The following is a 16,210-nucleotide window of genomic DNA, read 5'->3' as shown; positions in this document are numbered from 1 at the left end:
TTTTTAAATATGGAAACAGAGACATAATAATTAAGTATGTAAAATGAAGTTTTGGTTTTCTGTTGTATTGCTACTTTTGCTTTGGTAAGCTAACCTACTAATTATCTGTCACCAAAAATTTAGTTGGCAACCCAATAGGTTTTTCCTTTAGTAAATATTGAATTATTTATGATGATGTTTACTTAAATTTTAGAAAATATAATGACAGGTCTATTGTTATATTCCAGCAGTAATTCAAAGTTTAAATATTTTTAACTTTATAAAAAGAACAATGAATTTTGTCTCTCTGTCTGAGTAGGGCAGGTACATTGGAAAATATTTTGCCAAATAGCAAATGCCACCTCTCAAGTCTTTTTGATAGCTCTCACAATGCTAGCTTACATCTTATAACTCTGATTTACACTCTGCCATGCTTTATTTTTAATTTTTTTTCTTTTACTTTTGTGATGAAGATTATTAGACTTCTCTGAAAAATGGAGAAAGCAATTAATTGTAATCAAATAGCCAAGTTTTATCTTGAAGTTCAGAAAGATTTAGTTTGGAATTTGTGGTATCAATACTTGATCAGCTGAAATACTTTGAAATGATTTAAAACATCCAAAAAAAATCATCTCAAATTTGTTTTGGATTCAAAGGGAAAAAAGTATTATTTCTCTTATTATTTGAAGAAGAATGTATTCTATTTTCCTAATATATATTTCAAAATCTTTTTGTACTTTTACATCATTAGTTTAGTTACCCAATAGTATATATTGTTAATAGAAACCAACTTATTTTAGAATATCTACAACAATCAAAATCTATAATGTGTCTAAACTTGCACATTTAATGTGCTAGTTCTCCAGAAACACCATTTTTCCTTTTCCTCAGTAATAGAGGTGGAACTTTAGACATAGCTGCCTAACAAGGAGTAGCATTCCTCTGCTTTTTCAAAGCCAAGTGTGAAAATTCACCAGCATTTTCAAGATAAAATGTGAGCTGATGTAAAATTTGCAACTTTCACTTTGCTTGGTTTGGAAAATCGCTGGATGTTGACGTCGGCCTTTTTTCCTTTCCTTGGACTGAAATGGCAATAATGAAAGTTATTTTGAAACATAATGCTAAAGATAGAAGGTGCTAAATTGGACTAAGTCCCTGAATGACTACAAGGAAGGACAGCATGCAGAAGAGCCACCATCAAACCGAAGCACTTATGTTAGACTGTCACATAAGCCTAACATACTTGTTTCTTTGTTCTTTAAATCATTCAAATTTAAAGGTTTCTTTTTGTAGCTGCCTAAAATAACCTAACTAAGCATTTCATTTTGAGTTTTAAAGATTTAATGACTGGTCACTGCAAAAAAATTAAATAAACAAACAAACAAACAAATAAATTATCGGGTCAAGGGAGGGGTTTAGACTAAGAATCCAGTTCAATCATACAACTCAATGACAACCAAAAAACAAATGATCCAATCAAAAAATAGGCAAAGGACCTGAACAGGCACTTCTCCCTAGCGGACATACAAATAACCAACAAATATATGAAAAGATGCTCAAGATCACTAGTTATTAGGGATATGCAAATCAAAACCACAATGAGATACCATCTCACACCTGTTAGAATAACTGTAATCAATGCAACAAGAAATAACAAATGTTGGAGAGGATGCAGAGAAAAAGGAACACTCATACACTGCTGGTGGGGCTTCGAATTGGTATAGCCACTATGGAAAACTGTATGGAGGTCCCTCAAAAAACTAAGAATTGATTTACCATATGATCCAGCAATCCCTCTACTGGATATTTACCCCAAAGACTTGAAAACCCATATCTGAAAAGATTTACACACCGATGTTCATAGCAGCATTATTCACGGTGGCCAGGACATGGAAGCAACCTAAGTGTCCTATGATAGATGATTGGATAAAGAAGCTGTGTTACATATATACAATAGAATATTACTCAGCCATAAGAAGAGATGAAATACAGCCATTTGTGACAACATGAATGGACCTTTAGATAATCATGCTGAACGAAATAAGCCAGACTGAAAAAGTTGAAAATTACATGATATCACTTATATGTGGCATATAAACCTAAAAGCAACAAATGAACAGGAAAAAGAGAGACTCAGGGACATGGACAATGGACTAGCAGTTACCAGAGGGTAAGGGGTGGAGAAGGAGGGAAGAGGTAGACAGGGTAAAGGCTGTGAAATATAGGGAAGTTGGGGGAGGGTGGGGTGGGTAAAGGGGATCAAATATATGGTAGCTGAAGGAAACTGAACTCTGGGTGGTAATCATATAATAGGATATATATATATATATATATATATATATATATATATGTCAAATTATAATGTACGCCTAAAAATTATATTATTTCGGTAACCAATTTTACTCCAATAAACTTAAAACTAAATAAACAAACAAGCAAACAAATAAAAGAATCCAGTTCAAATTTCTGAACTTAACAAATACTTGAGAACCTCTCTTTAATATTTAGTCATGTGTTGAAAACTACCTTTTCTTGAGGAATTAAAAAATGTCAGTATTGAAATTAAGATATTCCTGAGTTGTAAATACCAAACCTCAGCTCACAATGCTACTTACCTTGGATGTGTAACTCATGAACATCTTTTTCCAACACTCTACGAAGAATAGAAGTCTTATGTTATAAATTTATGTTCCCCCAAATTTGATCACAACTAGCAGATGTTTTTTCACCTGAAACAATTTTGCATGGGAGGTAAACTTTTACCTCTATCCATTTAGGGGTTTTTGGCTAGACTTAGTATTAAACTGACATCAGATGGATTAACAGGAGGCAACATACATAGTTATGTAAGCTTTACATGCCATGGGAGACCTCATAAGGAAATGAAGACCCAAAGGTATGATAGAAACTACATACTTTCATATTAAGTTGAACACAAAGAGAGAGAGAGCATTGTAGAAACTAATTAAACTATGTAGGGAGGCTAAATGGAGACAAGAATGATTCTAACAAGGCCTGTTTGTATAGCAATCTCTTGGCTTTGATTCTCTGTTAAAGAATTTGTTTTCTCCTTGTACAGAAAGGGCATCTTTCACACGGTCATTTTGATTTCCTCTTTCCAGGAAGGAAAGCGGAGATTAAAATGCCCTTCTTGCATGTTTGTGTTTTAAGTGCTTTTAGTTCAAATCATCCTCATGCTAAAGTAGCATAAATATGTGTGGCATATTCTGCCATCCTCAATTTCAACACAAGGGATCATCCTGATAATTGTGGATTAATAATGGAGTTTGTCATCTCTGGAAGTTATGCGCCTCTAGTCAAGGAAGGAAATAGATTTGAAAAAATAAGAAAGGTGACATGAAGTTTGCAGCAACCAATCACTCTTTTTCTTTCTTCCTTCCTTCCTTCCTTCCTTCCTTCCTTCCTTCCTTCCTTCCTTCCTTCCTTCCTTCCTTCCTTCCTTCCTTTCTTTCTTTCTTTCTTTCTTTCTTTCTTTCTTTCTTTCTTTCCTTCCTTTAAGGAAAGATACTGTGTTGGCCAGCACAACAATCTGAAATAGTGTGTAAGTGTTTTGCCAAAGCTAGTAACTGAACATAGAAAAAGATTTATAAGCATAGAAGTTTGTTTTTTGTTTTTGTTTTTGTTTTTACCATGAATGCTCTTTTAAAAATGAAAAACCAGGAAATATTTCAGTATAAAGACAGAAGTTTCTAAAATGATTACTATATTATGCCATTAGTTGTTTTATACTAATAAAACATTGACAAATATTGTTAGTTGAAATGGTACTAGCTATCATGGTAGATAAGCCCCTAAATCTCTTGTACACATAACAGTTCATTGAGGGCATTCCTAGTTTGGTAGCTATTCTCCAAGTTGTGAATGAGAGGCCTAAGCTCCTTTATATCACATTTCTACAATTGTCAACATATGGCTCCCAAGCTTTCCTGAGTTTTTGCCATTTCACACATGTAACAGATGAAAAGGTTAAATCAGACCAGGAAATAATGCAGACCATATTGTTCCACATTTTATTGGGCAGAATGCGGTCACATGGCTCCATGTAGCAAGTGAGGCTAGAAAATGTAATCTAATTATATGCCAAATAAGAGGAAACCAATTAGGAGACCAAGGAACTCTCTGCTATGTCGCCTTCTCTAAAAATCTCCAAAAGCATGATAAACTGTAAATGATAAAGAGATGATTGATGAAGCAGATAATCATCAGCCTTAGTTTTTTAAATAGTTCGTTCCATGTTTTAAGTCAAATTTAAGCCTACATATACATTTTGATTCAGTTATTCACATTCATTCAAACAGTAGTATCTTCTGCCAATACTTTTTTTATTATCCAAATTCCTAGGTACCTTCTAGAAAACAAAATGATCCTGTTCATTATCCAAGCACTACTGAATCCATTATGGCATTTCTATTGACGCTTAACGTAGGATTTTCTTCATAAACTGCAGGATGCAATGAGATTATCAAATTGCTTTTATGTGTTAGCCTAAGAAATGAACTGAGACCTTCAGAGTACTACTTGTAATTATTACAAATGGTCTTCTGGAAGGTCAAAAATTCTTCCCCATGTGCTCAAATGACTGCTATTAATTTTTTAAATTATTTTTTATTTTTAATTAATTAATTTATTTTTAGGCAGGGCAAGGACTTGTCAGCTTACAATCCTTTATTATTTTTTTTATTTTTTATGCCTACAGCACCTGGTCTTCCTAGGTGGTCTCCCATCCAAGTACTAACTACGCCTGACCCTGCCTGCTTAGCTTCCAAGATCCAATGGGATCGGGCTTGTTCAGGGTGGCATGGCCATAGAGTGCTATAAATTTTAGAACCAAATAACTGGCTACTTGTTTCTTTCAAAGTTAACAACTTTATTAATATAATCTACTTGCAGTTATTAGTTCTATTTAGAGAAAGTAAAAAATGGTAAATTATTCATTGAAAAAATATTTTTGAAAGGCGGCAGTAATTAAAAATAACTAAAAAAACAGAAAGCTAAAGGAACAATGTCCTGATGAGATCTATGACCTTGTCCTTAGTGCCACAATGTTTAAGCCAGAAAAGTTAATGAGTAATATGAAAGGGAAGACTGGAGGCATACTTCTATTAATAAGGAAATGAGCTCCAAATGAAAGCCCAAAGAAAAGGCACACAATTGGTTAAGTTTATTTAAAGGGAATGTGTTCTGCACCATCTTTTTCCTTCTCTTGAGGATTCCAAGGAATGACTAGACATGGGGTGAGAAGTTTTGGAGAACAAAAATGGGAAATTTATTGGGCTAAAACTATAAGGAAGTTTTGGACCCACATCAAATAGTAAGTACATTTTTATGAGTATTTCCTAGATAAGTTGGTGAGAAACACAAATAAGTGTTCACCCATCTTAGTTCTTGAGAAAAAAGAAGACATTCAAGGAAATTCTCAAAAAGTAGAAATTGTATGTTCCATAACGAAGAAATGGAGTCCTTCTCGACAAAAAAGGAAGGGATTTGGTAACAATATACATAATGAAGAAAAAAGCTTTTAAAAGAGATTGACCAATAATTCTTATTGTTTTCAATATAGTTTACATCTCAGTGCCTTACATATGTGTTAGGTAGGATTTTCTGCTCTATTTAGATTGCATGACTTAATTTGCTGCTTAGGTATTATAAAGGCAACATTTTATGAAAGGAGAAAACTACTCGGTTGAGTGTAGTAAATGTTCCCTGGTGCATCATACCTCCTCCTACGTTGTCATAGCCCCTGCTCTAACTTAAAATTCTTAGGTAGTTTTTAGAAATGATCAGAGGAATGAAATCTAAATTCCAGAATATGACAAAGTGGTCTATTATATGAAATCTTCATTTCTCTTGAGTCTCAATTGGTATCGTTGTATAACTTGCATTTAACTCTAGGTAAAATAAACTACTAAAATTTTCTGAACTCAATGCAGTCTCCCATATTCCTTTTTTATACTTCTATATATGCTGAGTCTTAGCATGGAAGATCTTTCCACATTTTTGTGGAGTGGCTAAACTCTACTTTCCTTCGAAATACAGTTCAAAACTATGCTGATCATGTTCAGACACAATTAAACGTTTCTCTAACATGCTTTCTCAGTGCTGTGAGCTTCTATTATTGTGTTTCACAGTGTGTTGTATTTGTAATAGAGTTCTTCATTTCCACCCATGGTTGAAAACCTCTGGAATACAATGACTGGCTGCCTTTTAATGATATGCTCAGAACAAGTAAATCATTGTGAGAAAACTATCTCCTGTGAGTCCTAACGTACTAATAAAAGTACATTGATGTTTTAACTTGGAGACAAAAATAAATCAATCATGAAAGAAAATTCTACTGTTTTCAGGAGCGCATTCTAAATCTTTCTATCCCTTATATCTAATCATGAAGCAATCCTAAAATACAGTAATTTTAATTTCATTATTTTGTCAATAAATTCATCGCTTCCTAAACACAAACATACACACGCGCACACGTGCACACACACACACGCACATGCACATGCACACACATGCACACCATGGACTGAATTGTAGTCCCCTAAAATCCATACATGGAAGCACTAACCCTCAATGGAACAATATTTGGAGATGGGCCGTTAGCAGGGAATTAGGTTTAGATGGACCAGGAGAGTGGGATGACTACTCTTACAAGAAGAGAAGCCAGAGAACTTGCTTGCTTTCTCTCAGTTTCCTGTAAGTGAGGACAAGTGAGAAGGCAGCATACTGTAAACCCGGAAGAGAATCCTTACCAGAACCTAACCATGCAAGTGCCCTGATCTCAGACTTTCGGTCTCCAAAACTGTGATAAAATAAATGTCTGCTGTATAAAACATCCAGTCTATGATATTCTGTTGTGGTAGCCTGATGTGACTAATTGCACACACTAACTCTATAGCTATATTGCATAATATATTCACATAAACACATATATACTCTTTAATCTTTAAAAGATTTTTAAAATCCCTTTTTATTTTCATGTTATTTTCTTTTCAATTACAGCTGACATTCAATATTATATTAGTTGCATGTATACAGCATAGTGCTTAGACATTTATATAACTTATGAAATGATCCCCCCGATAAGTCTAGTACCTGGCACTGTACATACTTATTATTATATTACTGACTATAGACTCTATGCTGTACTTTATATCCCTGTGACTATTTTGTAACTACTAACTTGTCTTCTTAATCCCTTCATCTTTTCACCTGTACCCCAACCCCACTTCCCATCTGGCATTTATAAGTTTGTCCTCTATTTCTATAAGTCTGTTTTTCTTTTGTTTATTTTCTTCTTTGCATTCCAAGTATAAATGAAATCATGTGGTATTTGTCTTTCTTAGTCTGACTTATTTCACTTAGCATAATAATCTTTAGGTCCATCCACATTGTTGTGAATGGTAAAATTTTATTTTTTATGCTCGAGTAATATTCCACCATATAAATTTACCATGTCTTCTTTATCTTTTGATGAACATTTATATCACTGATTTTTTTGAAAGTATCACTTCAGATACCTGTCAAAAATTAGAAAATATAGAGTATCTGGCAAGAAATTAAATGTTTACTTTTCAATATCGAGTTCATTGGTCAATTGCATTTTAAACACAAAAACACAATGTTGTATTTTTCGAAGCTTGTTTTTATCATTTTTAATGGATCCATTATTCATCAAAGCATTACTAAATATAAATATAACGTTAAAATAAATATAATGTTAATTTTAAAAAGCTTAAACTAGAATTGAAAATCTTCTTCATTGATTAATTCAGATCACATGAATTTTTAGAGACCAAAACAAAACAAAAGCTTTTGTGTATTATAAAACCAGTTAGGAATTAATACCTATATTCCTCTTGTGTGAATCGTGGAATTTCTCAAGGATATAACACAAGACTTTTTACTATGGTACTGCTAGACATCACAGCTCACCATCATCAAAAGCAACAACCACCAACTTAAAGAGTAATAAAATTTCATGTTAAAAGACTTATTAACAAGAAGAAAAGAAAGCATCATTTTACTATGTATATTGTTAATCACTGGACTATCTGGTTCCAGGAGGGGGAGCACTGCATACCAGGTGGCAGACATTGTCCTAGTGTAAGGTACATATATCTTCATTTAATCTTCACAATAATCCTGCCAGGTAAATATTATTATTTTTATTTGCCAGAAGAGAAATCTCAAAGACATGGAGTTACTAACTCTATGATAAAAAGTACCAGTAAAACAGGTACTATAAGCGCTAACAATTAAAATAAGTGTCACATTGATAACAGAAAGTTAATTGGCTCCTTATAAAAGCTGTATACTCTTTCCATTGAATTAATTATATGCAGGATTATAGGGCAGAAATACTTACTCTGGAGGACAAAATAGAAAGTCTAAACTTTAACATGCCTTGGTATACATGCTCTTAAAGACAACTGCAACATGTAAAACGCAATTCATACTGTAGCAGAGTTGGTCAAATAATGCAAGCTCAAGAAAAACTTTAGTCTTAAGTTGTGATAGCTGAATATTATTTATCACTAAAAGAGCTTTTATAATTTACTGCTTTCTTGATAACCTATATTACATCAAAATGAATTCTTATGTTTATTTTAAGATACGTTATCTTTTAAAAATTATCTGTTTCTCTGTAATATAATTTTAGAAACTGCACATTACTAACCTAAATTAATTCAACCTATTCTTGGAACCATAACCAAGGGCCATCCAGAGATGCAGATTACCTTTGGGTTACAATTTTACAAAGAGAACAATTATTCCAAACAGTGATAGAATTATGTGTGCCTCCCCAGTACCCTTTGTCCTTGACGAGAATCTTCGTATGTCTAAAAAGCTTCACTTTTGTAAAATATTGATCAAAGAAGCATCAAGTGAGCATCATTGCTCTCTTTTCTAGTCTCAATTCTAGGCTACTGCATGCAGAAAGTATTCAGCTATAACACTTCTGGCCTTTGAGTAGCCGACTGCTTACTGAGAGTCAAACCCCTACTTTTGAGTTACCTCATTTTCAAATCAGGTGATTCATGTGTTGGACGTGTTCTCACAAAACGGTCACGTACCCAGTTGAATAATCATTTTCAATATCTTCTCAAATTACACCAATGTAAATTGCTACCTAGTACTCTGAAACCCCACTGAAAACGATGCCATCAAGTCCACACAGCGATCTAATTTCTCCACAGTTGTGTCTTAATCAGAAAACCCGGCTCAGACTTGGCGTCTCAAATGCTGCTGAGGTCATTTGACCAAATAAATCATGGCCGAAAAAAGGGCTTCAAAATTTTAGGAAAATTTCAGGTGTGCTAATTCATTAGCCATCATCCATTTAGTGCGCAACATACTCAATACCAGTGGGCCAGTGGTTGATCATCACCCTAACATTGACCTTCTTTACACATATCATTGTCCTCCTGCCCCCCTGGGGCTCTGGCCAGCCCCGATCTGTTGTCTGAGCCTTTGAATTCAATGTTGTATGTTTTGCTTCTTTCTGTTCTGCCCTTTCTCCTAGGTACACATGGGAGTGAAAGCAAAAAGGCCCTGTTTCTTTCAATAACATATTTCCCTTCCCTTGTGGGGCTGAGGTACCAGTCAAAAGGGCCTGGTACAGAATGTATATGTGAGGTGTTCAGCCTGTAACTGGCAGAGGCTGAGGACCAGGTAAACACAGCCCTGAAATTCCCAGAGCTGTTCAACGACCACCCATCTTCAGATTAAGAGCTAGTAGCTGCACCAGCCATTGAGCCAAAGGAGTCAGCATGTGGCATTGGGGCAAACAGATTGAAGATGCAGACAGGACTTGAATGGAGAAAGAGTTCAATGCAAGTCAGGTGAGCCCGGCCTCCCACCAGACCGGCGGCTAACAGCCGGCCTTCAGGCAGGAGACGAGGAAGAAGGCCTGAGCTTTGGCTCTCATGCGGTCTCCAAGAACACTGGGGCCAGTGGAGGGGCCATACCCTGTCACTCTCGTCTGCCCAGTGCTGAGGCAGGAGAAGAGGTGTTGCAACACGGTAGTGGGGGGCCTCAACACAGTATAGCAGGAATGCTGAGCACTCATTTGAAATTCAGGACACACAAACGCAACCTTTGCTGATGAATGAAGCCGTCTGCTCAGGTCTCCATCATGGCTGTTATCACCAGCTTCCCACCTTCAGTGTCAGCAGGGATGAAGAAACCAAGTCTCAAAAAAGCCCAAGCCAAGAGCTGGACAGGTGCTCTCTTTTGCCTTGGAGGCTGGGCCGGCCAATGTCCTGGCATTGGAAGGACTGGGAGTCACTGCCATGCTCCCACCTGAGAAATCAGCACCTGGTCAGACACTTGGGGACACGCGCTAGCCAGCCATTTGGGTTCTAGTTCCCTCCCTGCCATGACTATCCAGTTTGCCAATATTCATTCTTTTGCTCCAAGTTTCTGGGCTGACAAACAAGGAACCAGGAGCCACTCATTGAGCCTGGTATCTTCCCCTCTGAAGGTTTTCCTCTCTCCCTGGCCCTGTTTTCACTTGGCCCTTGTGCAATGTTGAAGTGACCAGGCCTAGGGCAGGTGAAAACCCTGAGCTGAGCTCTGGCCTGGCAGGGGCCCATTGACATCAGTTGTGTTGCTGAATTAGCGTTCCTTGGCGGGAGGACTAGCTATCAATACATCACAACTATTGTGTATGTGCTTGATGCTGGCCAGGTCATGGGCTCGCCCCTCCCTCAGCCTTTTGCTGTATCTATCCACCACCCTGAAGCCCTGTTCTTTTCACTGATTCCCTCATTCCTTTTACCTTCTATTCTCAGCTTCTGCCTTCATGCCCCATTCTATTCGAACTCTTGTGAATTTTCAAGCAGGCCATTTCCCTTTTTCTTCATGTTTCTTTGAATCTCGAAGTCAATTCTACATTTCTCCACTCGCCTCTTCTCCCATCTTCATCCCCCTGACAAGCGCGCCTACATTCTTCACCCTACCTATTTCTCAGCCCAATTCTGGCCGGTTTTCCCCATCCCTCATCCTCACAGGAGACACTCTTGCCCCTCACAGAAGGGCTGTGGGACACAAGAAAGAGCCTAGCATCTAGGATCAGGCCTGCCTTCATGCTCAATGCCCAGCCAAGGTGAGGCAGCCAGGGACTGGGTTCTGGATTCATGGAGTTTGCTCATGTCACATTCAGTCTGGAGTGTTGCTCAGAAAGCAAGACCACTCATCCTTACAATAGGCATGCCACCAGACACACACCCTTTCATACTTTGGCAAGTCATGTCAATGGGCTGAGGAGAGCGTGGAAGGCCCAGGCTTTTGGAGGCACTGTAGCGAAAACCAAGGTGCCCCAAGGTCCTCACTAGGATGCTAACATGACCTTGGGTGGCTTTCTGTGTCTGGGTCAAACAGGGAAAGCCACGTCCTACCTCATTGCTCTGTTTTGCAGTGGGTGTTGTGTAACTACCACATACTTAAACATCAGAGGAACTGAGTTCAAATAAGCACCATTCTGGATATGTGAGGAACCACTCTGTTTCTCTGTGTGCATGTATGTGTTTGTTTGTATGTGGGGTGTGAGAGAGATGCAGGTGTGTGGATACTCAGTCAAGTGGATAAGCATGAATGTCTGTATGTGTGTTTTGTGTGAAAATTTCTTCAGTGTCCAGTTGTTTCAGGTATTTAAAGATGTGGGTGTTTGGTGTATTTGCTAAAGTGTGAGTGCAAATCAGCATCTGAGCATAAAGTGTCCTTTGTATGTCTGAATATCCAAAGGAGTGTATTTTATGTATCTTTTTCCAAGAGAGACCTGTAAACATTGGGCTGTGCCTGGTGTGAAGGAATAGTATAAAAAGTGAGAGAAATCCTTTCAGTCCTAATGTAAGAGTTTTCTGGGTGGCAGGTCATGGCTGGACTCTGCAGGGAACACATTAGGATGTATATAACTATCAGACCATCACATTATAGACCTGAAACCAATATAAACACGGACTCAGTCCACGTATACATCAAGGATCTAAATTTCAAAGCGTCCAAGAATAGAATCAAAGAAATCTGCCCAAATGGACTGCTTCCCATACCATAATCCCAGACCCTTATTTGTAGCTTCATGTGCTGCCTACCCGCCGGCCAGCTGGGCATTCCCTACCTGTCGGATCTCCTTCCTGCTGGCCTGCACAGGAAAGGACAGAATTCATTCACCTCAGTAGTAAAACTTCCAGATTTTCAAAATAGGCAAAGCCCCACCCAGCCTCTGGGACCCATGGAAGGCTGCTCTACCTGAGGCCAAATATTGCTTCGTGTCCTGATTTCTTAGGAGGGAGTCTGGCTGTGGCTTCTGTCAGATGGTTCTCTTACAAATGAGTAGAGTACCTCCCATTTGCTCCAAGGTTACCTTGCATTTAATGTTTCACCTCCTCGACTATTAGAAACATGAATTTTGGTTATTTGTGGGAGAATGGGTGTCCAAGATGATATCTATTCCTGGTGGCCAGGCTTAGGATTCGAGACAGGGAAGCAGTGGTCAGGAAGTCTCTGTGGCCCTGATCACCATATAATGAATCCACTTGGGCCCCTTTCACCCTTCCCCAACTCCTTCCTCCCTTAATGTATAAAAAGACCTTGCAGAATGATCCATTTGGCAGGATATTCGGCATGGAAATCCTAGCATCCTTTGTGGTTCTGTATAGGTTGCAGTGTTTCTGGGGAAAAATCCCAATAGTTTCAGACAAAGGTGAACACCCTGACAGGGCAGAAACTATTATCCAAAAGTTGGGCCACACCCATGTCTCATTGAGCCCCATTTTATCCCGAGGCCAAGGAGACAGTGTGCACCCCTATCCCATTTATACTCCACAAGCCCATATTTTTTCTACCATGTGCAACTCCTTGAACAAGAATGAGCAATGGAGAATGGATCCAGTTTCACAGCCTTCTTGTCATCCTCATTTCTTTCTAGCAGATCCAGAATGGATTACCATGTCACTCTTCTAGCTCTCAAGAAGCTGACTTATCAGACAGAGTGAAACATGTCCTTTATGAATGCATTTTGTTTTCCACTCAGAGGATTAACATGTTTGACACATTCTCGTGAACCAGTGGTACACTCGACCTGCTAGTTATTTCACAAGTGAATATGGGATGACTCGAATGTTCTTTGCTGGCCCTCTCTGTGAATGGATTCAAAAGAATCCCAGCCAAAAAAAAAATGTTCTAGTTAGTCAAAGAATCTGTAGAAACCAAGATGCCCAACTTGGGTCGGACAGACCCAACCCAGCTGTTGTGTGTACTTTTGACCAAGTGAAACCTTCCAGGGATACACTGCTGAATGACCTCAGAAAAATTTCAGGTGTGCTCCCTCCTAATCCAACATCTGGATCTGCATGGCGCACTCAGCACCTGCTGCTTGGGTTTTAACCTCCACCCTAGAGCTGACACCCTTTCCACATGTTGCCCCCCTCCTATTTCCCTTTATGTCTAGGTCACCAGCACTGTGTTGTCTGAACTTATGAATTTGCTGTTGCTCATTTTGCTTCTGGGAGTCTTGCTCTCTGTTCCAAGAGCACGTGGGGGTAAAACCATAAGGGCCCTGTTCCTTGTGGTCTGACATGTTTCCCTTACCTCAGTGGGGTGGGAGACTGGTTGAGGGCCAATGTGATCGAAGAGTAAGGTGAGGTTTCAAGCTAGGAAGTGGCAGAGGCTGGAGTTCCCAGCTAAAAGCAGCCCCCAATTGCCAGTGTTGTCTGGCGATTGCCTCACTGTAAACTAAAGTTTGGTGGCTGCACCAGCCAGTGGGCAGGAAAGTGGCAGCTAGTGGCCTTTGGGCAAATCAAGAGTATGCAGATGTGGCCACAATTTGTATGGTAAAAGATGTCAATGTGTGGCAAGTAAGGCTGGGCTCCCAGAAGTCCAGCAGCTAATAATGTGCCCTTTGGCAGAGTCCAGAGCAGGCTTCCTGAGCCAGGTTTCTCATGGTGTCTCCAGGAGCATTGTGGCCAGCGGCACATGAATGCCCTGGCTGTCTGTTCTGGCCTTGGCTGGGGCCAGACAGGAGGAGGTGTGACACATGAGTAGGCCCTGCTAGGGATGGAGTCCCAGCTGGACGCAGGAGTCTTGAGAAGTCTTTCCAAGTACAGGACACACAAATCTCACATTGGCTCTTGAATGGAGCCCCAGTCCCACATCCTGGTCCAGGCTGTTCTCATGACCCTTCCACGACCAATGCAATCAGTGGTGAAGAAAAGAAGTTTCACAGAATGCCCAGGACAATAGCTGGCCTGGTGCTATACATCTTTCTTGGGGCCTATTTTGGATATGTTCAGGATTTAGGAGGCCTAGGGCTCACTGTCCTGTCCCCTCTTAGAGAATCAGCCCATGTCCAGACCCTGTGGGGCCTGTGGGATAGTTGGCCTTTTTGGGTCTAATGTCCCCCCTGCCTTGACTGTCTGCATTATCAATATTCCTGCTTCCGCTCCATGTCTGCTGGTTGACCAAGAAGTAACCACCAGCTATTCTTTTAACCTATTTCCTTCTGCCTTAAATATGTCAGTCTTTCTGGCTTGTCTTCATTTGGTACTTTTACCAACTGAAGCCAGCCAGACCTAGGGCATAAAATGAATGTTGGGAATTCTTTCTCCATAATTTTGTAGAAAGTGAACAATCTTGGAGAGTTTGCAGTGTGATCTGTTTCCTTGGTCTTGATTAAAGTAGGTTGCCACAGGAAAAGATCTGGTCCCGTATTTTGGATATTAATTTCCACCCTGTAGATGTATTTGCTTCTGTGTGAAACTCTCTCGAGATTTCTCCCCAGAAACCATTCGGAATCCAACCAAAACAATACCAAATGCTGTGTAGTCAAGGATGAAACCCTGCATAAGTAGATCCTGGCATCAATTCTTTATCAATGTATATGGGGGAGGGGGCTGGGCCAGGGCAAACAAGGCAGAGGGGATCGGTTGTATGGCGATGGTGTTCAGTAGATGTCCTGACCACTTATGACACATCCTGAGTCCTAAGGCCATATGGAACACATGTCATCTTGGACTCCAAATTTCTTACAATCACAAGACATTGATTATTGTATTAAGCAAGAGAAGAGAAAAAAAGAAAGTATGGGGGAACCCTATAGAAAATGAAAGGTTTGACATTGATTAGAGAATATCTGAGAGAAACCACAGGCAAGGCCCTTCCTCAGCCATTACATCCCTGGATCAACCTTTTTCCTCAGGTATTCTGGGCCTTTGTCTGCCCCAGTGGCTGGTTAGGGCTTCATCCTACCGAGCAGCTCTTGTCTTCCTGAGGATTCTCCCCTGACCCATGCAGGCCTGAAATCTTGATCTCAGAAAAGCCAGTATATGAGCTATCGTGTGCATGGGAGTGGAAGTGTTGGTTTTGAGTAGAAGGCAAAGGCAATGGAGGGTCAGGGGGGACCTAAACCTCCCTCATGGGAGCTTTGACTCATCTGTGCCACTCAAGCTTTCCAGAGTGACTGAATGCATTTCAAGTAATTTCTGCCCTCCCAGAGCTTCCTCTGAAGTCTGTTTTATCCTGGGTCTGTTTTAAGGCTGTTTTTTTAAAATATGTGGATTTTCGGACATCCATGTTTTTACTTTCAGATTAAATTAAAAGTTTTTTTGCCAAAAATTTATAGAAAGATACTTGAGTGTATCATTTAAAATCAAAAGATTTTTACTATTTAGAAAACATTGGAGTTTAGCCAAAGCAGATCTTTCTCCTCAGGAAACTATTCTTTAGGCCTCAATTTAGGATATTTCTAAGTTTTAGCATTTAGTTGATGAATTGGGTTTTGCTCATATTTAGGTTTATAGTTAGTTTTGAGTTTAGGGTTTGGTGTTGTTTAGCACTGATGTTTTCATTAAGATTAGGGTAAGGTGTTTGGGGTAGGGCTTGTTTGATGTCAGTGTAGTTTTAATTTAATGATTATGGTTATGTTTCAGGTAGGATTAGAATCAGATTTCAGATTAAGTTTTCTGTTTCCTTGAGGCTTAAGTTTAAGAGTAGTATTTGTAAACCGAGTTTAGATTTTGGTTTTGTATTAGTGTTAATGTTTGAATTTGAATAAGTCTAGGCTTAGGTTTTGGTTTAATTTTAGGGTAAGCACTGTTTTGTTTACAGTTAATGTTAGGGCTATGATTATGTTTAGTTTTAGGTATAGGGTTAGGTATAGGATTAGGGATAGGGTTAGGATCAGCTTTGATATTAGTTTTTAGTTTTGTGTTCG

The 16,210-nt window shown here is 38.9% G+C and overlaps 1 pseudogene; it reads right to left on the bottom strand.

Moving 5' to 3' along the window:
* Positions 1 to 4,687: 4,687 nt before the first annotated feature.
* LOC118607967 lies at positions 4,688 to 4,810 on the bottom strand (annotated as a pseudogene).
* Positions 4,811 to 16,210: the final 11,400 nt, after the last annotated feature.

This window comes from Rousettus aegyptiacus, unplaced genomic scaffold (genome assembly GCF_014176215.1).
Source record: "Rousettus aegyptiacus isolate mRouAeg1 unplaced genomic scaffold, mRouAeg1.p scaffold_m13_p_9, whole genome shotgun sequence".
NCBI classification, from domain to species: Eukaryota; Metazoa; Chordata; class Mammalia; order Chiroptera; family Pteropodidae; genus Rousettus; species Rousettus aegyptiacus.
Note: the sequence above shows the minus strand (reverse complement) of the source record. Positions and strands in the feature narration are given on the sequence as shown.